Consider the following 25,160-nt stretch of genomic DNA (forward strand, 5'->3'; position numbering starts at 1 on the left):
TTCAATTGAAACGTGCATTTCTCTTTATACCTTGAATTCGCCCAAATTACGTGGATTCTAATTGAAAATATTTCACCGGTGAAATATTTCATATATTCGACAACGAACAAAAATTCGTTCATGCAGCCGAGCAAAATATCAGTATATGATCGTTCGTGTTTGTTTGTGATGTGGAAAAAATCGTTTCCATCAAATTTCATAAGCATAAGACATATGACGAAAAATAGAAAATTGATTGTTATTACCTAACACGCATAAATCATGATATCGACGTCTCGACGCTCGTTTGAATAAGCGCCAATCACAAGATGGATTAGTAAATGTTGACATTTTCGTTCGCCGAACATTATTGATTGCTATAATTTGTCTGCTGCTGATGTCTTTGGCTGATTGCCGCTTTTCTCGAAATGAAAAAAAAACAAACACATTCCTTTGTTCTTTCAACCACTCTCTCTTTTGCTCCCGTTCTTTCTAATCATGGCATAGAAAGAATACGACCGATTTTCCACGACACACAAAAGCCCACGTACCAAAAACCTGCGAGTCAAGGTATTTAATTAGAAATTATGTCTGCGAGGCGCGCACATTGTAACAACCGACGGAGCTGACAGCTTAATCAAAGCATTTCAATCTCATATTTTTCCTTTTGCTGCAGGAGTGTGGCGAACGTGACCAAATGCGATTCGTAGACAAAATAAGATCTCGTCGTCACAAACAAAGCTTCGTATTTCATGGAATTGTTCATCTTTAATTCAATAGATTGAGACCGACGGTGGTCAAAGTGGATTTTGGAGAAGCGAAAACGAACTTTTCTGAAATAAATGTTTAGAAATGAAATTTTCAAGGTATGAAAAATCACCATTGAACAAATAAGCATTGAGATAAATCCGCAGACTTGACGCGATGTACTTATTATAGCAGGGCTAATGTTTTGATTCACCACAAAACTGTACTTTATATCACCTGCTGCTTGGCAGAAAAAATAATCGAAACTTTCAAGATAAACCGTGCGCGCGAGGGAGAAAAAAATATTAATTAGTCACCCTCGAAAATTTCCATTAATTCGCAATAAACACAGAGCAGCGCGGGAGCGTTTGCCATCCGACCCATGATAAAAATCACCTCAATTCCCACGTATCCGATGAGGAAAATTACAGTTTGAATATAAACGGTAAAGTTTCGGAAAGCCATAATTCATAATTTATATTTTAATTTAGCGGACAGCCAGGCTTTTGTGTTTTAAAGATGCTGCTTCCGCCACCGCACCGCATGTGTATCGACTTTCTGTGGCCACTGTTTGAATAGGACACCAAACCATCCACATCATCCGTCTAATTACTTTCTTATTTTTCTTTCCTTTGGCCTCGTTCTTCAGTGCTTCTCCTGCATCATAACTCGCAGATCTATTTATACTTTCCTTCCCATGCTTTTTTCGGCTTTCTTCGTTTTTCTTTTTTGTTTTGTTCGGTTGGCTTTTCTTCATTTTTCTTCAACGGTGTTGCGGTTTTTCTATCTCGCTGGCTGTGCCATGGACTTACGAAAGGAAGCCCGTATCTGACAGATCATTAATAATTAATTTATTATGTGGACGAACAAAGCTCAAACCGAATATCAACGTGAAGGGGACACAATGAACGAACGAATTAGCGAGAAAAAAAAATCGACGTGGAAAATCAACGAAACATTTTTGCACAGTGTGTTGTATCCAATGGCTACTGCATTGTTTATTTAGTCAGTTTGCGCGGCTATTAGTCTTTTGGCCGATATATCATTTTCTTCTTCATCTCTCTCTCTCCCATTGCTCTTGCGTTTTTATTTTGATACCATTTTCCATCGTTAAGGATTGTGTTTTTTCCCTCATTGTTTCTTGCCGCATAATTATCTTCGCCTTTGGTTCGGTTGTGGCTTTATCGGCATTTCACTTTTCACCGAGACATATTGATCCAAAGCGAAAAAAAGAACAGCTCACCGAATAAAAAAGGACTGAAGCTCTATAATAATAATGAAATGGCACCCGTAATTTAGATGAAATGTCAAGAATTCAAGCGCCAGAAATTGATACCCAGTCGAAGTCTAGTTCGTATGGTAATTAATTTGGAGTAACCTTTTCAATTGTTCTCTGTCAAAAATATGATATCCGAAAAAAAGCCATCAGAACCGCATGAATGTCCGATGAAAAATTTATTCTTCCAAAATCAGACGTTCGCATTTGCATTGCTTAGGAAGCAGCATGTTTTAAGGCACAGCATTAATGCTAGCATATCGATGGTTGCAACAGCGACGCATACACGGATCTCGCGCTCACAAAAGCCGCACACACATCTCTCGTGCTCAGTAGCCGTCGCATCAACAAACATACACACGCATACAACAAACGTTGCTATATCACGCAACGTTTGTTGTATGCGTGTGTATGTTTGTTGATGCGACGGCTACTGAGCACGAGAGATGTGTGTGCGGCTTTTGTGAGCGCGAGATCCGTGTATGCGTCGCTGTTGCAACCATCGATATGCTAGCATTAATGCTGTGCCTTAAAACATGCTGCTTCCTAAGCAATGCAAATGCGAACGTCTGTCCAAAATAAAGAAAAAAGTCGACGCTCATGAGGGAAAAGGAGTCATTTTTCGAGCAAAGAAAAAAGCAATTTTTCTGTCAGTTTGAATGAAACCCCAATCAAAAACCATTTTTTTTCTCTGCAGTAGAAGAATGTGTGTTTTTTTCCTTTGTTCATGCATAAATGACAATGAGCAGTTGAAAATCGGAAAACAATTTCCAACATTCGATCTTGAAACGGGGTGTCCACTTTGCATGCTTCAAAGTCAAGTTCTTCTTGGAAATTACATTCCAATTGCGTGAGCGGATGAATGGAAACGACTTTTTAGTCGATAGTCAATTCGATTTGGTAGCACATTTGATCGCCACAGCAAAGCATGTGAAAAGTCAATATGTGTGTATGAGTGTGGAAAAAAATCGATGGTGCAAACTGTATTAGATAGAAAAAAAAGACATACATACAAACACAGAGCGACATAAGCAGAGAGAAATTCATGTGAATGAAGCGATTTAGCGGGTTAAAGTGAGCGAGAAAAGAAGAAGAAAAAGAGAAGCGAGAAAGAAGTCAAACCAAACAAATTCTAACTTTGTAACTCAAACTAACCTAACCCAAATCAAGCAAAACATCTTCACTTGTGTACATTTGAGAAAGGGTGATTGGTTAAGACTATCCATCGTATCGATGGGCTGGTTTGCGTGTGGGACAGCGCGTTCACACAAGTTGGATACATTTGGATCGAAGTTACAAAGTGAACGCACGTCGTTGGCTATGCCGCCGACGCCACCATCGTCATTGCCACCGATGCCGTCGCACGAGTTAGGTGCACATGCTAAGTGAATGGCAATCGAGTGAATACGTATGAAGTGGTGATATGGTGGCTCTTTTTTTCCGTGTGTGCGAACAACCATTTAAACATCGTCTTCGACACACAAAGTTTTGGCCTCCGAAATTTAATAGGTCGTTTTTCTACTTGGTATTTTTTCGCATTTCCTTTTTAACAACGGCTTTGACTTGTGTTCAATTCTCGGGGCTGCTTTTTCTTTTCCTTTTACTCACTCTCGACTAATCTACACACTTGCCATTTAGTCAATGGAAACAGACTTATTTTGCCATTATACGCACACATAAACATTAAACAGGAATCGACCGATTACATCTTTGGCCCATTCGAAATTATATGGTTGGGGTGTGTGCTGTGTGTATGTTTGTGAGTGTGCTGTACAGAAAATCGACCGTAAATGCCTAATAGTAATCGAATCGATTTGTTGAAGCCTTCTTATCGGAGATGCTATTATTACGTATCGACGTCAAACGTGCTTCACTTTTTATTCCCGTTTGTGACGGCTTGAATACTTTACTTACTGAATTTGCAATGTTTGGTCACATGGAATGAATGCGGCAGGAATGGGAACGACGAAGACGACAGCGATGAAAGAAGAAGGAATGAAAAACCGCCGCCCATTGACATTTTTCATTAGCATTTTGACATGGATGATATTTTTTACCATGAATTGGATAGTAAATCATGGCACAACTCAGTCAATGGTCGTGCAGAATGTGTTTTTTTTTCGGCAGAAAATCTATCTTCTCAAAAGCACACAAAACAAGCCATTTCTAGCATGTGGCAATCCTGAAATGTACACAAATGCAAATGAGGCAAGTGCTCAACATTCCACAAACTGTAATTTGAGTTTTTAACGAGTTCGGTTTCTAAAGTTAAAGAGGAAAGTGGCTTGTTTAGATTACACACTAAACTCACTTTGAATAACATGATCACCTTAAGTTGTGTCGTCGTCTTCGTCGTCATCTTTCAGTTTACGACACAAGAAATGTCGAAAACGCAAATAAAGGCTCAAACATCCATAAATCATTGAAATTGATACAATTACTAGGAATATTTGAATAAATGATCACTTGGAAAATGAATGCATTTCACAAAACTTTACGAAAAAGAAATACGAAGATGCAGCAGAGCGTGCGAGGCTGACGGAGTCGAATGACAATTTTGCGTTTCATAAATTTGCGGAAGTAAAACGACGACTACGACGACGACAATGACAAAAAAGTTGTTCGCTTTGTGTCATGGATCCATAATTTGTCTACAAATTCACAGAAATATTTAATGATGCACATTTGTCGTGTTCTTGCTGTGAGAGTGTTCATGATGGTCTATGTGTCTGCCTGTTTTCTCTCTCTCTCTCCCTTTCTATTCTTTACCGTTTCATCGTACGTGTTTAAAATCCCGTGCACTCACATTTCTCAGCTCAAAATGCTCAGACGCGAACGCGCGCTTACAAACGAAATATTTACACATTCGATTCATGTGCTCGAATAAAATCTATTCAATATTTGCTGCAATTAGCCAGCGTTAAAATTGCTGGATTTAACAGCGGTGCAATTGCATCTGTGTGTATGTGTGAGTGTATGTATGGCCCGGAAATTTTTGCACGAAAAGAAGCCGAGCAACAGCACCAGACATGCGTTGCAATTTTCTTCATTCACTTACGAATTGCAGTAACATCAAAATGCAATAAAGACACGTTTACATACAGCTCGACTATTGAATTTAGTGGCTTGTTCCGAGTAGAGCGAGAGCGAGAAAATTCGTGATACCAAAAATTGGCTCATCTGTTCACAGTTTCAGAACCATTAAAGTGCATGCGTGGAATATGTCGAGCTATTACTATTCTTTGCATTGGTTGGCCTAAGCTAAGCGTGAATAATGTCGCACTGGCTAATAATCATGCAGATCGCGCACTCACATGCACGCACACATCGCAACAAAGGGAAATTCATTAAAACGCCAACATTTACAATTGAATTCGGCAGAGAATGAACGGGCGTTTGCACAGCGGCGGCGACGGTAACGGCCGCGAGCAAACGAAACAAAATATTCAGTAAGCGATTCGAGTAAATCCGAAATGAAAGCAGTTTTTTTTTGTCTGTATGTTGTGTTTTCCAGCGAAAACGCGAAAATTATGTTTCATATTTACACTGATGCCATTTTATTGGATGCACTGAAAATTTAATTGCATGCAATCAAATATGTGTGTGTGTAGTGTCAAACTAAAACCCCGGCTAAAAACTTATGCACCAAATAGAAAATCCATACAACATGCATTGCATCCCGACAACATGGATGGGCAAAAAGGCGAAGAGTAAAACAAATCCAGCCAATACACACATACACTCTCGCTCTCTGTCCCACTCGCTAACTCGTTCTCACTCACGAAACTCAAAATGCGTACGAGTGCAAAGTGCTCGCAGTTATAATACGGGAAAAAAGTGAATGTTGTTTTTTTCTGCTGCTGCTGCTGCTATTGTTGCTAGTGGTAGTAGTTTCCCGAACGAGTGAGAATGTTGGCTGGAAGTTTTGTGCCATGCATCAGCCAAACTGAATGGAGAACTTGTGTAGTTCTAAATGAAAACAAAGCTGAAAAACAGCAAAATTTATAATGACGACATGAATTAGCTTCTAGCATTTTTGCTAACACATGCAAAAATCATTGAGTAGAGAGGATGAAAAAAGAGAAGAAGAGCGAAATGCGAGGCAGCATGAAGCAACACTGCTAAAATCGAGTGAATGGTGAATCATTGTTGGCGGTGACGGTGGTGGCGACGCCGTCATATTAGATAACGAAATTTCGATCTAAAAGCACGCTACTCCAAAAACTATGCATTTCCAAACACGCACCTCGCCATACACATACTCTCGAAACATCGTTGCCATTGAATTTATTCAATGGAGCATTTAAAGTCGTCAGGGTACATGTTTTTGTGGCGTGTATAAGCGAAAGAACGAACGAACGAACTGGAATCCACGGTGTATGTGTCGAAACGTATGGAAATATGAATGATGTAGCTGCATTTCAACTAGGTTTTTCTATGTCTGCCACTGCATACACAGACACACTCACACATTATACGGCGACGGCGTTTGCATGCTCAATTCTTTCGAAACAACGATATGACGGTGGTGGCAATAGTGGCGAGAAAGAGAGAGCAAATGAGCGCACACTTCATGCAAAGACATGGATCACTTTAATATATCGAATTTAATATCAAAATGAATTTAAATTTGGTGTGTGTGTGTGTGTGGGTATCATGGTTTAAATCCTTGTAGCCAAACCAAAAACGCACTCACTGCATCGAGAGTTGTATTATAAATGGCAAAGGACTAAGACTATTAACATTGTCGTTGGGTTACTAGAACTGCTGCTGCTGCTGCTGCTGCTATTGTTGCTGCATCGCATCGATGTAACAAGCCCTAGACACTCAATGCCAAATACTAAGTGGTGTTGTAAAATTCATATATGTCAGACGTATTTGCGAACGCATGCACAGACTCTCTCTCTCTCTCTATTGTTTCAGCAAACAAAAACATGCAATTGCAACGCATGAATTCAAATTCAAAACTTGTGTGCCACGTCTAAAGGCTTTCTGTGCACTACACTCAATATTCTCTGTCGTTCGTCCTCTCTCACTCTGTCATCATCCTGACTCAGTGTGTCTATTCTCTCTATTTTTTGCTCCTGTCTCATCACATCGAAAATGGGTATTATTTCGAAACGCGAAGTGACGACTCCCGACATACAGACACACACACACACACACACACATATACACACAACCATGGGCGAGTTCGTATTTCCTTTCTCGGCTTACGACTTTAACCCATTTATGCGCTAATGATGATATTATTTTGTGCATACGTAAACATTTACTAGCATTTCAGCGCGCAAGAGATATCTAGAGAGAAGTGAAACGAGCGACTTGACGAAAAACGATATCGATTTCATTGCACATTCGAAGCGCTTGCACACCAGCCAACCAACCAATATCAATTCGTTCGTCGCAAATATGTGCATTGTACCAATGATGTTTGTGTGCTTCGGTTACATTGGACTCTCCACTTAATTTATGGCTCAGTCACCTATGAAATATTTGTCGGCTGCGAGACATACACCATCCAAGTATTGTGGAACGTGTGTATGTTGGCCTTTTTTTTACTGCGCTGGCTGTTGCCTGCTGCCGCCTGCTGCCGCCTGTCTTTTGTTTGAACGTGTCGTTGGTGATGTGAATAGTGACAGATACAAATCAGTCGCACACAAAAATAACATTCCAACAGAAAGTCATCAGTCAATGTGTGATCTCCTGAATGAGCAGATCAATCGACATCGGCAGCCCGAATGAAATGATTAAAAAAATCGTGTTTTTTTTCTTTCTTTTTTTTTCATCCAAACCAAAATCGTGAACGTAGCCCAAACGGTTGGGCTACAAATTGCAACACGCTGCCAAAGATCATCGTTTGAATCATCGATTCATTGGCTTTTACATAAATATTCCATTCTAATTTGACATGTTCGCCGCGATGTTAAACAATGCAAAGGAAATGTTACTACAACGCCAGCACAAACGAAAAAAAAATGGCACGAAATTAGAGAGTGAATGAGCGAGAGCGAGCGGGAAAGAGTGAGAGACAAAAACAACAACTTTATATTGGCTCAGGCATGACGCAATAAATCGCTTGACGACCAGTCGATTTCTATTGAAAGCAGCAAATCGCTCGCTCTCTCTCTCTCTCTCTCTCTCTCTCTCTCTCTCTCTCTCTCCTTTACTTCTTTCGATTGTTTGCTGCACAGTTTTGCTATCCCCATTTTTATCAATGTTTAATGTAGATTTACTAATAGTCTTTTTCGGTTGGATTTTTGCTCTGAACGCGCGCGCTCATCCGCTCGTCGTCGTCGTCGGCAACAATAAGAAGAAGCGACAGTCGAACGTATAAATAGAATAAAAAGCACCAAACTCTTCAATGAAACGATAGTAGATAAGAAAACTGAACGCGGCCGCATAGAAGAAGAACAATAAAAAGAAGAAGAAAAAGAAAAGGAAGGAACGGAACAAGAAAAGTTTCAGTGTGCGACATGAATACAAAATAATCATTTGGTATTCAGTTAAGGCAAAAATTCGTTCGTTCGATGTGTGTGATCTATGAGTGGCGAACGGAGTGTGTGTGTATGTATATGAGTGGTGCTTGCGTGTGTTCGCCGACCAAAGTGGAAGTGAAATAATTGAAATCGAAGTGATACATCGTCGTAGTCGTCGTAGAACTCGACTCTATAAGAAAAGACGATGGATTTGAAACAATTTTTATTCGTCGCTGGTAAAACATAGCGCTCTCGAAAATGAGATGGAACACACAAAGAATTTCAATAAATTCTTCGTTTTGGTTTTGCGATCGGCTACCGTAGTAGATTTTCAAAACAAAGCCAACCGGCGAGAGTGAGTGTATTATCTCAATCGGTTTTGTAAAACGAAGTCAAGCGAAAGAGTGGAAACAGCCCAGAAAAAAAGACACGAACAGAAGAAGAAAAAAAAAGCATTGAAACCACCAACAGAAGATGGAGAAGGAGGAAAACGCAAAGAATTGAACTGCAACATCTCAACGCATTTCGATTCGAATCGATTTGAAATCGACAAACGAGCTACACGAACCAATGCAAAACAAATCGAACAAATCACACGTTCGACATTGTGTGCAGGCCAAAGAGCGTGTTAAATTCACACCAGCAAGCAAGCGAACAGAAAAAAAAAATCGAAACCAGCACCAACTCAACCCGAAGTTTTAACGATCCCATTTTGGATAAGACCATTGTTGAAAGTGCTCGTTTGGACGTTGCTGGCACACTCGTTTTGCACTATCAATCGACAGCTTTTGCTGTTTGCATTGAAAGAGGTGAACGTTGCATGTAATACATTAATTTTGATCAACACACCGACCGACCGACCGACAACACACTGGCCACATTCAAACTAGACAACCATTGAATTGACGCTGGCAAGACGATGAAACCGAAGAAGAATACAAATTGAATGGGATCTTGCAAGTAATTCCAAGAACATTACCGCTGAAAGTTCAAAAGCAACCTTGAAAATTTGTGAACGGGTGGAACAGAAAGAAAAAGAAAAAAAAACAACGGAACAGGGCAAAATCAATTTGTCTTAGGGTTTCCTATTGCATTTTTCCCGAGGTGTTGGGATTTTCATTTTGACTTTTTGTGTTTGGCAATTCGTTTTGGCTTAATTAACATTTTATTCGCGCTTGATGGGCGAAAAATCATGAATATATACGCTCTCGGTCGCATAGTTCACGTTCACGCGATGACTTTAACGATTTTCCGTCTCCACGCCGGAGGAGGCGTTGAGTGACGAAGCGCCGAGAAAAAAACACATGCACACATCGAAGGTTACCAGCCCAACAAAACAAGATGGTTAAAATGTTTTATGTAAATTTTAAATGTTCGATAATTACGGAGTTTTTCATGCTGAATTTAATGCAAACGACGTACTTTATGAGCGTACTGAGAGACAGAGAGACAGAGAGACAGAGAGATCGTGTGTATGTACTTTGTTAAACGGGAGAATCATGCAAATCCACGAAAAGGGTAATAAACAGTAATAAAATGACGGATGAGTCAATGCGAGCGTGTACCGTGTATGGGAACTGTTATCGTTGGAACGTGAAATATGAGCGAGCGAAAGAGAGAAATAGAGAGAGGCGAAATAATACGCGACAATGTTTTGGGAGTTCCTTAAATGGAAATGCGGAAAGAAGCAATCGTGTTGTCTGCGTAACAAAGTGAGAATATTCCGAATAAAAACGTGTAAAAACATTGATTTGAATGTGCATATTGATTGGAAGACGATTGTTTGCGATGTTGTGCTCGCCAAACGGTTAAATTAACTTCTTGTTGATTCAACCAGCGAAAAAAAAAACAAATAGTTTCAACTGAAAACGAACCAAAAACAGAAACTATGAATAGTCGAAAATGTTCGTCGTTGTCGTCGCCAGCCAATCGAAAGCAACGCCCAGCACAAAAGGAAATGAAACAATGACTCATAAATCCAAATGAAAGGAATGAAACATAACAACACAAAGGAGCCAATGTATGTATGCTTGGTGTTGTTGTGCTGTTGTCGACATGCGTTTCGAAAATTATGATCATTAATATCGATTCGGTATTAAAAGGAAAACCGTGCCTTTTCGTTTGTCGATTGCCAGAAGAATCGACTGGCAAAACCATTTTGTAACTTATAGATAGACCGTTTATGATAATTCATTCGTCTATTCCATTCGACCTTTGAAATGAAATGAATAAGAAAAAAGCAGTCAAACTGCAACGTTCCACGAAACACACTTACAAATAGCGGAAATGTCGCTTTTTTTTCTTCTTCTTCTTTTCGAATTTCGTTTTGAAGAAATTGTTATCGCACCAGAGGTGTGCAAATATCAAGCTAATCGATGGAGTGCGCTGCGCACACCGCACTGAATCAATATTTTCTTATCGCGACCTGTCAATCCACATTTAGAATCCAATACGCGGCACGTTTCTAAATATCCGAGTAACACTACCATCGTCATCACCACCGTCATCGTTGTCGTCGTCGTCATTCATGGATACACGGCGCCAAAAACTCGACTCACACTCATGGCACCGAGCGAGTCGCAACCAAAAGAAATGGAAAAAAGATTACCACAATGACTAAGATGAATCTGATAAAAACAAAATGCGAAAAGAAAAATCAAATCCCCGTAAATGACTAAACATATCTGCTTGCTTTTCGCTCATTTCGTCTCTCTTTCGCGCTCGTTTGATGGGTTTTTTTTCACGTGAATTTTACGCCACACCGTTATATTGCAATTACTATGTTGTGTGTGTGGTTCACAATATGCATCACCATTAGGTATTCAGTTTGCAGTAAATCCCCCCGAAAAAAAAACAAACAATTTTCAAACAAACTTTCGCCACCATTTTTATTTTCCATTTGTGTTCGCTTTCAATTTTCCGAGAAAAAAAAATCGTCGCTTTACTTTACGGTGGGATAGAGAGTGTGAGTGAGCGGAGCGTTGTCGTCGTTACAATTGTGATTTTTCTATACGGCTCTTTGCATTGCTCGGTCGGTAATCACGGCGAAACATTGAAAAAAGATGGGAAAATCAGCAGTAATCTGATCCAGATATGGGTTTATAAATATACAGAGAGACGGAATTTAATTGGTACCACTACCCGAATAAACATCACAAAACCGAAAGACAACACACAACATAATAACAACAACAGCACCGCACAGCTACAACAACCAGTATTAACAACGAATGGTGGGAGTCCGTGTGCATCGATATATTTTATACGGAACACATGTACAACGAAGGGAATGTTCGTTTGCCGGGGAGAAAAACCGCCGAGAAGACGAGCAAAGCGGGAACAAGAACCAGATAGAAAAAAAAGAGGAGCGGAAAAACGAAAAATCCACATACGAAATGCATAATGAAAGAGAAATGGATTCGGAAATACTAGGCATTATTAGATAGGGTAGCAACAACTGGGTTTTTTTCTCGGATATGCGTGCTATTTTATAAAATTTGAGGCTAAAACTTACGTGCAAAAGATGAAAAGTGAATGGAGAGAGAGAGAGAGAGAGAGAGAGAGAGAGAGAGAGCGGCAGGAGCTATCGAAATCAAAGCATGTACAAACAAACAACAAACAATTACACTATCCAGTTTCAGCATGGATTTGCTCGTCTTATTTCGTCTGTTTCTTTTTTTTTCTTCGAGTTCTCACTCGCCGTCCCGTTTTCGCTCTCTCTCCCGGAGATGGGATAAGTGGCATCGATCTGTACCGAATGTCGGTTTATATCGAAAATCGAATAAGAAGATAGTCACAAGTGCGGTGCGGCTAATACGTGCTGTTGAATCAGAAGGTCGAAGCGTATCGCTGAAATTAAATAACAGACGCATACACACAGTGGCTGCTACCACCACCACCACCACTGTAATCGTCGTCGACGTCGAAATGGAATAGAGAATGGGAACGATAATGTGCTCTGTTGTCTGTTCCATTCACCCCCTAAATATATTCAATTCGAAAATAGATTAATAATATGATATTTGTGCGAAAGAAGAGCACTCTCTTGCTCTCGTAACGATTTATGTACATGTTATCTCCTTTGCCAAGCGATTTTCTCGGTGTGTGTTCGTTTCGTCTTCGATTTCATTCTCATTTGCCGTCGGTTTGGCGGTGGAAAAGTTCTACGGACTGGCAAAGTAGCATTACACGGTTGCCGATATACACGTGGATGGAAATAGCGTAGCGGTTGCAACGGCGACAGCATAAAAATAGCTCTACAGAGAGGGAAGATAAAGCGGTCTCTCTAATGAAAGTGAGTTTTCGGGGGCGAACGGTAACCAAACGGATGCCATGGGAAAGAAAAAAAAACGGAAGGGCGAACAAATGTGAGCAAATAATCATGAATTTCAATATAAATTTTTCCACTGTTTGTTATGTGGCCGCGCCACGCAGTCATAGGAATGGGTGAAAAAGTTAAAGTAAATCACGCACATGAATACCGAAACAGTTTGTTTGAGGCAACAAAATATTTTCATATGGAATTTCAGAATGTTGCTTCGATTGCATGTCAACCATTCAGAAGATTTGAGATTTTCTTGACGATGCTGCTGCTGCCTCTTCTAATCGTATCCTCTTGTTCATGCTTCGTAGACTTTGATATCATCATTGATTTTGTTCCGTTATGCTGCTGTTGTTGTTGTTGTTGTCGTCGTCGTCAAAACGAGCTCCAAACGGAAATTAGAAATATGGATTTTTTTTTCTTGCTCTTTCTCTTTCTGCGGCGACCTCGTTGCCATCTCATCTTCTCTGCAGCTCTTATGTCGACTGATAAAGTAGGAAACTTATATGCCCTGAAAACCAATTCGTTATGAATATTGAACAACATTAATATGCATTGCGTACGCAATGTTGTCGACATCGAAAAGCATTCAGTTTTCCCTTTGTGAAAATGCGGCTGAATTCATTCGACAGGCATTTTTTTCCTTTCTCTCTTCCTAATATTAATACGCCTTCGTCTTCATATTTTTTTTTTTTTTTTTGAGAGCATTGTCAACTTCATACAGCTCCTGAACAAGCAAAATACATCAATCTCGAAGCAAGACGACAACGACGACTACCGAGAGAAAAAAAAGTGAACACAATTTTTCCGTAGGTATTTTAATATTGTTTACTTTTATCAACCAGAGAAGAAGAAAGCGGGAAAAAAAAACGCACGAATGCGAAAATTCTCTTTGGCATTTTTCTTTGCTGTTGGAAGAAAAAAAAATGATTTTGAGCTTATCAACATGAATGTTGGCGGAGCCGAGCGCTATCGAATGAAAAGTACGTCACAGAAATAGCGAAAAATGTGCGTTTGAATGAAGATGGAATTATATGAAATATACATTTTTTTTTCTTCTCTTTTCTGATGAAATAGTCGCCGTTTACATGAATGAATATTGACAAAGCGGCAGCACAACTTCCGAGCATACAGCACGGAAATGGGAATATCGAGCCACTGAACGATGACAACAAATAAATGACAAAACGTGCGAATTCAAGCCACAGATTCCAGTTCCTTCCACCGCCAGGCATACAGTGAGAACAAGCTTCGATAAATCAGCATCTTTTTTAAAAAAAAAACACTCAAACTGAATGGAGAATGAGAAAAAAGAATCAAACTTACCGTCACCATTTTTATTCACTTTTTGCTCTATTGTTATCATTTATACTTATAATTCAATGCAAACAAATTCACTGATTCGATCAACGATTTTCAATTTTCCGTTCTTCCGAATCGCGCTCTCGCTCGTGCTTTTCTCTCTCTCTCCTCATTTTGCATATATGCGCGAGTAATTCGCTGCAAGCAAACATGTCTGTCATTGTTTGTTGTTGTTGCTGACAAATTTTCTGAATATGAACAATTACCCACGTCAGCGTTGATATCACGCCAATGTGGAATGACTGACACATCCATTGCTAAATCTCATATTTCAAGTATCAAATTAAATTTTCAACTGAACGCATTTTTTTTTTCTCTCGTTCAACTTGTAAACACTTTCCAACAGAAAGCCTTTCCGAAGAGAGAAGGAAAGAATCAAAACAAAACTCGAATGAAATATTCACAGAAAAGGAACGCAAGAGAGAGAGAGAGCCCAAGTTTAAAATTCATTTGTGAAATTCGATGCTCAAAAAGGGTACACCAAGTTTAATGAAACGAACAAGAACAAGAAAAAAAGAGCAACGGAATAATTACATGTACGCGGAACATCACCATGCATGGAATCCAATGAGAAAATTATATCGAATCATTTTCACAGTTTGTTTCTTCTCTCTCTCTTGCGCACGCGAGACTGTCTTCAGTATCTCGCGAAATCACGCGCACACTTGTGCCGTTGCCATTGGGACGAACCGGCGAGCGAATGGGAGAGAAAGAGCGCGTGTGTCAGAAATCAAAAACCTACTGAATAATTTACGGATCAGTTTCAGTTTAATAACATTAATAACAAAGTGCACAAAGTGGTGCGTATAAAAGCTGGAAAAACTCATTTTCGGTACCACGGGTTCACCGGGGCTATGTATGGGCTCAATCGACGAATGAACCGAAAGACCAACTGAGCGAATGGAATACATACATACGTATATGTATATCCGAAAAATGTAATAAATAACATGAAATGCGATGTCAAAGGAATAAAAGGAATGCACCAGCGAAAATGGGTACGAAACACTGCGAGAGAGAGAGAGAGAGAGCGAAAAAAAAAACTCGTGGACTAGAAACGCGAACAAGCGAGAGAGTGCGCGCGAGAAGAGAATGTGTTAATTTTTAATTCACCTCATACCCTTCCCTCATGCTAACTTCGACCATACACACGAATACATTAAATAATGTGCTCGGTGTCTCGAGCTATCGCATTCGCGCTCGACTCATTCGCAATGGCAAACGTTCGTCACCATCATCGTCATCATCATCATCATCATCGCGTCGAAAATTTATGTCTCTTTTTTCGAGCGGTCGTTCGGTTGTTCGTCCCATAGTAAGTGTTAATGTGAATATTGCCACCTTTTGAATTAGCCGAAATAAAATGAATGCGAAAGGAAAAAAAATAAAATGATGAATTTTTATAGAATTTATCACATAAAAGCCAAAGCGATGGGGAGAAACTTTGCTCCGGCAAACGCATTTACGTTTAAAATGTATATTCGATGAGCAAGCGCGAGCGACCGAAGAGCAAGAGAGACGACTGCCATTAAAGTGGATGTATATTTTTTTTTCGTTTGCTTGAACACTGAGCTACCGGTGACTTTGTATACATTAAATACAGGCTAATATTCCATAGATCTACACCGAAACTAACGACAACTTCGTGGAAATTATGTGAGAGTGTGTGAGAACGAGAGAATACACAATTATGATTACTTGAAATGCAAACTTTCATCTACAATTTATTCAGAAGCGTGCCTTCCGTAGCGAGAGAGAAAGAAAAAAAAACACGGAGAGCGGGCGTACGCGAGCAAGCCGGTGAACGGTGCGAGCAGCGCACCATCAATGGCAATAATAATAAAAAAATATTATATTGATACATTCTGTCCAATGATTCAGTCGTGTTCTTTCCCATCGGACTTTGTCGTTGTGCGCGCAATTTGTACGCAAACATACACCGAGACACAATAATAATTGAATTCCTCCTATCGCATTCATCGTCATAATTTTCTATTTACGGTGAAAAAAAAATGCAACGAACGAACAGCATAACATTTGTTGCCGTGTACTGGATATACAATTCAATTAAACTTGTAGAAATGAAAAGGGAATACAAACAACACAACAAATTGTGAGAAATTTCTTCATCGTCGCAAACAGTAATAGTTAATAATAATGGAGTGATCATGGAACGAACGTTGTCATAACTGACGTTGATTCGCTGAATGGACAGATTAATTTTCAAAAGGAAGACGCTAGAGAAAACAACATCCACACATCAAATAAACGTATAATTCCGAATCGGTTTGCCTGTCAATGTGCCATTGATATTGACTGATATTTCCGCTGGACGATAATCATACAGAAAATGCGCAAGCTTCAACGATTCAACTCTCTTCCTGATTGATAATCATTCAAATACGATTTCCAGCTGCTGCGAGATAGAGACTATATTCTCTCTCTCTCTATGTGTGTGTGTGTGAGAGAGATAAATTTTTAATTCCATTTGAGAGAGATTTGGTGTTCGGGACGCGCGCAGTCTTGTTCGAACACAGTGAATATGAATTTTATTAGAAATTCATAACAATAGATCGGAGCACCGTGCAAACACAAAAGGGATTGTTAATAGAAAGGCCCCGCTGTATTTGGTAATATCGACTGGTGTATGTATATGTACAAGCCGTAGATGTATATAATCTTGTGAGCGGCACGGAAAATGGCTTCGGTTTTCGGTTCGCCAAAGAAGGTACACGAGAACTGTTGAACAATAAGACCTTATTTGTTATCAAAGAGAAATTAGAATGATTAGGATTTAGCGAAACGGTAAATTATTTGGAACAATATCGTACAATTGGTATCTACAGCCTGTCGGAGTGAGGAAACCATCATGCAAAAGTGATTATCGTCGATGAGAGTAGGCCGTCGAGTGAATGAGCATATACAATGCGTAAGATAGCGAATTGGCACTGAGTGGAATGACCGAATAAGATAGCGAATTAGCACTGATAGCAGTGAGTGAGTGAGCAAGAGAATGAAAGTGAGCAAATGTGGAATTTGATCTTTGCTATGTGCATATGCTGATGCTTCGGCTGCTGTATGCGAGTATTTTATGTCGGATAATTTGAAATTCTCCACTGAGAGAATGGCTAACCGCAAACGCGTAATGGCCGCTTTCAATTGATATTCACTGACCATTCAAATATTCAATGCCAATGTAAATAGTTAACGTCTTGGAACACAACACGACGCAATCAATATGCATTTATTTTGCGTAATTTGACATAACCTCAAATTTTGCCATTTCAAATCAATCTCTCTCTCTCTCTCTCCCTCTCTCTCTCTCTTTCGCACGCTTTGCTTATGCTTCTGACGACCTCTGCTGCCTCTTTCCCTCTCGCGCCTTGTCTCATTTGGGACCACCAACTGTGTGTGCTCACAGTATGTGTATGTGCGATGTGCGTATTACGGTGACCGCGTCGTTACGGTCAACTATGAATTATTCGCCACTTTTGCCCTATCATATTCATCAAATATTAAAACACAAGATGGATTACTAAATCGATTATTATTATGATTGTTATCGTTATACAAGTGCATGCATCTAACCGCAAAGATCTAGCCACAATTGCATCGCTTTCATCTGCTCTCGCTCATTTTCTGTCGTCTTTGGCATGGGAGATTTCAAGCTTTTATGGCTTTTATCATTAAATCGCTCATGTACACGCACACACACACACAGAGAGAGAGAGAGAGAGAGAGAGAGATGCATACACGAACGGTGGCACCTAGCGCGGTCAATAGAGTTCACCAAGGCTACTAGTTTGTATATTGCAACGGTTCGCCGATATTACTTGTGCGTTGTGTATTACGTAAACCTCATTTTCCGCTTTTGCACAGTTCCAATTTAAAGTTTAATAAATTCTTTTCCCCATTTATTATTTATTGATAGTTCTACTTTTCTTTCATTCATCATCTGGTGGTGGTGGTGTGTGTGTGTGGTGCCGTTGCTAATTTCGATTTTATGTGCATTTTCATAAAAGGGAATGAAATGTTAATGCATACTAGTTCCACACCCACCCAGGCAATATTATTTGCCAAGCATTAAACACAATTTCCAACGCGCTACGACGAATTGAAGCGGAAAAGATCGATAGATGTGTATATGAATGGATGGATGGATGGAAAAAAGGTCAAACCGAACAGCAACAATTTTTATTGTCTCTAGATGAACCAGTTTTTTTTTTCAATCCCGTTGTGAACTCGAATAACAATTGATGCTATGCCATTGTCCTCGTGATGCGTATGTTTGTGTCTCTTGGTGGCAATTATCAATGGGAAAAAGAAAGACCAATATTCACCAAATAATTTCTGACATTTATTGGACCAATTTTGAGTTTTGGGTTGCACCACATACACAAACCAGTTGCAGCCGGTGTTCGCAGTTCGACTCGGCGTTCCATTTATTGTTTACTCGATTTAATGGTTGTCGTTTTATAAATATATGCGAAATTGGTTACGATTCCATAAATTTCATTATGAATTCCGTAGACCGTCAAAATCGAATCGTGGTGCTGTTGTGTATTGTATCGAATTGCTCATGCAGTGCAGTGCATAGAATGAATGCGATACGTGTGTGTACGGAGAGAGAGAGAGAGATGATTGTTTGTTTTTTCTTTTGTCATAATTTTATTCCTTTGCGTGATATTAATATTAATAAATAAATATGTGCGTCTGTCTCGAGCCTGATGGAATAAATAGCGACATGGAAGGCAGGAGGGTGCACCAAATGACGGGCACAGCCGGCACAACCAAACACATTTGAATAAATGGATGAAGAACGAGAGAGGGTTGTTTTGTTGCTACGAAGGAAAAAAAAAATCTAATGAAAACATATTAATTCAACTGGCGCACTCTGACTTGATCCAATTCAATCAGCGTTTTGACACGATAAATGTATTTTTGTCACCGAAAGATTTTCTCTGCACGCAGTGTGAGCAAACGGAAAATATTCCACTTTTGGCCTTGCCTTCAACGAACGCTCATAGATTTATTTTCTCTAATGGCATTTTATGTGACCGTTTGTTCCTTTCGTCATGTCGCAAATGAAAACGACGCTCTATCGACGAATGTTGCCCGTGATGCCGTTTTTGCCCATTGCCTGACATCAGTCTGGCGTTGATGCCATTTCAACGGCTTTTTGTTTATGTGTGTACATGTAGCCGACTTCGACAAGTAATCTAATTTACGATGACGTTCTCGAACTCAAAGAAAAAGGTCACATATGCAGTCTACTAAATGGGATGCATCCATTGCCATTGATTGTGTGTGTGCGTGCGCACTGTGTGCGTACACATACGTACGGTTCGAGATATGCATTCGCTATACGTTTAAATAAATTATTATCGTTATTATGATTGCGAACAATATTAAATTCCCTTTTCGCATAATATTGACATATAATGTCATAAATCACATTTTATATTAATTGCATTGAGACACAAATGCAACCGAACACATTGTTATGAGCCATGGCACGCCAACCAATTTCCACTTCCCTAATTTTCAAACGGCGACAATGACGACGACAACGGCAGCAGTGGCGGCGAGTGCGAAAAGTGTTTGCCCACTATTAAAACGGTATATATATGATCACTAGTGCTCTTTTGTATGCTCCCCACGTCACCACATCAAATGCGAGAGAGAGCCTCATTCCCAAATGGTATAATTGCATTTTCATGCTGATGGAATCACAGAGCTCGATTCTTTGGCCTTTTCTAGGACACTAGAATAAGCGTGGGCGGGCGAATGACGACCGGCTGAAAAAAGAACGAGTTTTGGAATGGGCAACAAAGCCGGCGCGTGAAAGAGAGTTTCGTTGTTGGTGTGTTGGTGGGTGCAAGTGTCTGTAATGGAAGTATCGAATTAATGAAATTCACACATTTTCGAAAAGTGTGCAAATGGCACGGCCGAACGAATGGACTCTCTTTGTGTGTGTGTGAGTGTTGCGAGCCACATTTGTTCATAGGCCATTTGAATCGAGGAATTTGCATTTAATCTGACCTCGAAACGATAAACATAACATTCCCAGGCAATTATTCATTTCAAGTGAATGCGTCGGATTCTGAAATTGAAAGAATTGCGAATGGGTTGTGGTGAGGCGGCTTCTTCTTCTTTCTCTCGGTTCGGTCTTAGCTGCTATTTGAATTTCTGTCGTGCGTTTCGGTCGAAAGCAATTATCTGGAATTATCACACAGTGTTTATTATGTTGTTATGAAGAATGGCAACGCTTTCTTGGCATTTTTTTTTTCTTTTTCTTCCATTTATTATTTAGAACAAAGGCGAGCAAACATACCCTCGTTCATGAGCAAATCCATGGCACTCTCGTTGTTTATACAATATCGAGATATGAGATTAATTTCAACTTCTTTTTTTTCTTTTTCTCATTCGTCCTTTGTCCGGGATTTTGCGTTGCTGGGGCATTTTTTTTCTCCAACCAGCATTGTTCATCGAATCGTTTTAAATCGTTGAATCCTCAACAAAGAGAGAAAAAAAAATGTTAACTGATTTTAAATCCGTCTCGGCCGTTTCATTTCAATACACTCTTGTTGAGTGAATGTGTGAGCCTGGTCGAATGAGTACGCAAGTTGTTGCATTGTTTCGATTCTTCTTCGCTATTTTTCCCTCTCTCTTCTTCCAATTTTCACTGCTTTGGCATGATTGTTTCGTCGACAGTTTGCGTTCCTCACATTCGAATGCGAATTTAATTGTTACAGTGGCAAAAAGGCGCTGCCACTGTAAATGCGTTATATGTGATGTAGCCGTCGTCGTTGTCATTGTTGTTGCGATTCGCGATTTCTCTCTCTCTCTCTCTCTCGCATGTTGATGGCTTAATGGTGTGTATTTATTTCCATTCGCTTGTTATTTTTTGCCTCTTCTCTCTCTCTCTCTCTCTCTCTCTATCTCTCTATTGAACTCGCTAAGCCAAGAGAACACTGAACCTAATTCTTTTAATTCTTGCTCCGTTTTTTCTGCTCTCTCTTCTCGCTCGATTTCAATCCAGGCATTTCATCGCAGCATTTATATATTAACGTCATACATGACTTTTGAATGGTGTATGCATAAACGTTTTCGAGTATAATTACGATTAAATCCTCTTATGTCAAAATCGGAACTGTGAGCGAGAGGCAAAAAAGAGAGTGAAATAAGTGAGTCGTCACTAACTAACGATGCATCGGCAAACAGTAACAGATCGATTAGAAATAGCTTCGTTATTGTTCGAATCCAGTGGAAAATGTAGTTCTTCGTTCTTGTTAGCAGGTTCCCGATATTATTTCGTCACACATTCGAAATAAAAACCTTAATGACTACAAATGTTTTGCTGTTCATACAAAGGAAACCTATATGAACGGAACATTCGATCCGCTAACGAGTGAATTTCAACATGGAAATTGCTTGCATCTTATTTTTCATTTTCATTTTGACAACGAGTTGGGAAAAAATAGACAACGGTATCGAGGAGAGAGAGATATATATTTATGTAATTTAAGCTATATTGCGCTTGTTTTGCTGTAGTACACCCTTGATTTACGAACTATTAATGGGTATTTTGTTACAAATGCGCGGAACAAGCAATAATTTTTTTTACGTTCGTTGTTTGTTTATTTCAGCATAGTTTCTCTCTTTTTATGTCCTACAGTTTATCCTGACTCTGGTGCCTGGACTCAGATTTTTGCTAACGACTACAAAACAAACAAACAAGAGATAGGGGTGAAAAAAAGAGAACAAAAACCAAAAATGTACACGAAATTTTATATGAAATCGATATTTTCATCGGAATATTGAAACCAACGATCGGTGGTGTGTTTTAAACACGACTTTTTTTTCTACCCTGTATTCAGTGTGTTTTTTTTTTTGCAAATAAAAAATATGCGTACCGTGTTTGGCAATGCACTTTGTTGTAACTGCCAATGAAATGCTTTTTAGGAGAGAGGTTTGGCCATTAATCCGATAGTTTGTTAAATTGTACGCCGTTGAATGCAACGACAAAAAAAAAGCGTGTGGTTCTTTTGCATCTATTGCACGCGACGCATTAAAAAGTGCATTTCATATGTTGTGTGTAAGCCAAAAAACCAACTATGACAAACCTGAAACGAGAAAAAGAGAAACGAATTACGTCATCAATGTGGTTTAAATGGCGAGTTTTTAAAGTGAAATGGAAAAAAGAATCGATTTTTGTGTATTCATTCATTCTGAGGGAGAGACATTAAAAATGCACTGACCCCAACCGAATCGATTTCAAACCGAAAGTTCAATCAAATTCCACCAGCAAAAAATGACACTAATTGTAGCCTAAATGGTAAAAGAGAACGTATAAATTTCACTGGAAATGTGCAATCGAGAACCGATGACTAATTTGGATGCGTCATTAAAATTGTTATTCGATACCCGTTCGATTCGATTTGCTTTTGTGTGTGTGTGTGTGTGTGTGTTGGCTTCTTTTTCTGGCAACGGCTTCATCTATTTCTAATGATGTTGATTTCGGAATAATTGCCGAACAATTCACTGTTGGAGTGGGCGATAAGACACAGGCGTATTTCAAAATTGAAACGAATTTTACAATGATTTGGCATGAACGCGAAAAGGATAATAACTTAAGCGGCTTATTGGAGAATGAATAAGAGCATTTACCCGAATGAGGGAGAGAGAAAAAAATCAAATAGCACAAGAGAAAGTGAAATGTGTTCCAAAAATCGTTTTGACGTTTGGAAAAATGGTTAATTAAAATGTGCAGAATCATTAGGGCGGTAATTATTTACCTCACGACGCTCACGCAACCAATGACTTAAAAATAATTAATGATTGCAAAGCAATTAGAACGAAGGGAAGGGAGAGATATTTTATTTCAATATAAAAAAAAAAGTGAAATGAATACACGATATCTCATGACGGCGATGTCAGCATGAAATTTCATAAATATGCAATTTATGCCACCGCGGAAAAAAAAATAATCACAATTTATCATTTAATATTGATTGGTGGACGCGTTATAATTTTTTTATTCCTCGTCATTCATATCGCACAACGATTTAAACAGAAATTAATGATTGAGGCTAATTCCGTATTCAAAATTCCATTCCGTGGACTGGATGAGAGGAGGGAAAAAAAAGTCAAACCAAAAATGATTTCGGTGCGAATAATGATTTTTCGGCTGTGGTTCATTGAATGCGATATTCTGTTGGAATTGCGTTTTCATTTAAGCCGCCGATGTGATTTCGTCGATGCTTTAACTCGATTTCGAAAATATGGATGAATTGCATATTTAACTAGCTAGCGAAATAAATGAATCGGTCGCATTGTGCTATCGATTGACCGCATTTGATGCGATTCCACTCTATGCTCAGCCACTCCATATTTCGATGAGCATCAAATCACGCACTTACACACAAAACAACATCAAGAGTTATAAAATTGGAGAATCGCCGTGCTGGTCGGGGCTTTGGCTCAGAATCAAACATAACGTTTCACTCACAAATGATTCATATCATTCTATATTTATTCACATAATTTTATAACTAGCTGTAAGCAGGGCGAATCAGAGTGGCCTCAGTGACTGAGTGAGTGAGTGAATGCGAGAATAATTCTCTTTATCTTTCTGCTGGCTTGTGGCAAATCGATTTTCAATGGGACAAATGAAGCGAAATATATTCAAAAACCCCAGCAATTAAGTTCCATTGAATTAATTATGCATAAATACTGAAATCATTCGATATATGGATAGAGCGCATGGTTAGCATTTGGTTATCCCTTTGTGTGTCGTCGTTATCGTCGCCGTCGTCGTCATCGAAGCAATGCACATATTGAAGAATATTCATTCTATTAAATAATATTTTCAATTAGTCAGTGTGTGCAAATGGGAATGTGACAACGATGCCATTGCGATGCGATGCAATGCGATGCGATCATGATATTTGTAATGTGCAAACCATTGAAAATCAATGCACTGACACGGCCAATGAATATGATTGCGTTAAGTTGTTTCAATCAAGTCGGCATAAGCCCATCAAAGTGACTTTTTGATGGTGTGTTAATTGATTGATATTTATATATGCTCATGGATATGTTGGCAACCGAGAGCAATATCAATGCACTCTCTGCTCTGCCGTTCAACTGAGACCCACTGACTTGTCAAATACGTTTAAAATTTAAAACAGGCGAGCGATTCTGAATGCGACGGAGAGTTAAATATTTAGTAAAATGATTTTCAAATATTTCAACTAATATTCTTCTAAATGAAGCTCATTGAACGAACAGACCGCTCCACTTAATAGTCGACCAATTTGAATGTTTACATAAAATCTGAAATGTTAATTTGCACTTTCGTGAGCGAGAAAGAGCGAGTGTCAAGAACATTGTTGCTTGTGTATGCCATGTTAACTAATAACATGTAGTCAGTGTATGAATTATTACTTGGTTGAGATTTTGACGTGCAATTAGTGGACATTTATTTGAAATGGTGGAGCAATGTTTGGTTTGTCTCATTTATTATTCGTGTATATTGCCCACCGAAAAAAAAACAATTTCGTTTGGTGTTTTTTTTTTTTCGTTCTGTGTACACAAAATATTGATTTTGTGTCATTTACGTGTGGCTCCGATATCTCGCTCCCCTGTCGATAGATTAATGAAGGTTTCGTTTGTGGAAATGTTTGATTAAAAATTCACTTGGAAACCGAGGAATTTATGTTGGAACGCATTTTATTTTTCTCCTAAGCAACGACCAAATGAAACACTTGTTCAGCGCATTTCTTTTCTCATTTCTGTTGCTGTTGCTGCGACGGTTGCTATTGCCGTCGATTCTTCGTCGGAGCCACACCGAAAAAGACACGCTCATTTAATTGGTAAAAGACGGTTTTTAAGCACAGAATATCTGTCATCAGCCATATTAATAACTGTCGTCGAGTGTAAATAGAAGCGCCATTTAGATCGAAAAGAATTACGGTCGAAGGCGATCGCATAA

At 39.2% G+C, this 25,160-nt stretch overlaps 1 long non-coding RNA gene across 2 annotated transcripts in view; it reads right to left on the reverse strand.

Moving 5' to 3' along the window:
- LOC129566857 (uncharacterized) overlaps positions 1-25,160 on the reverse strand; it is a 69,041-nt gene that overhangs the window by 8,831 nt on the left and 35,050 nt on the right. The window contains exon 3 of one of the 2 annotated variants that reach the window (XR_008687794.1): positions 22,086-22,290. The exons of the other annotated variant lie outside the window; for it this stretch is intronic. This is a non-coding gene — a long non-coding RNA (uncharacterized LOC129566857). Of the gene's footprint in view, positions 1-22,085; positions 22,291-25,160 lie in introns of those variants that run through there. 2 annotated transcript variants of the gene reach the window in all.

Source organism: Sitodiplosis mosellana, unplaced genomic scaffold, assembly GCF_009176505.1.
Source record: "Sitodiplosis mosellana isolate CC-2019 unplaced genomic scaffold, AAFC_SMos_1.0 Smas_scaffold_5, whole genome shotgun sequence".
NCBI lineage: Eukaryota > Metazoa > Arthropoda > Insecta > Diptera > Cecidomyiidae > Sitodiplosis > Sitodiplosis mosellana.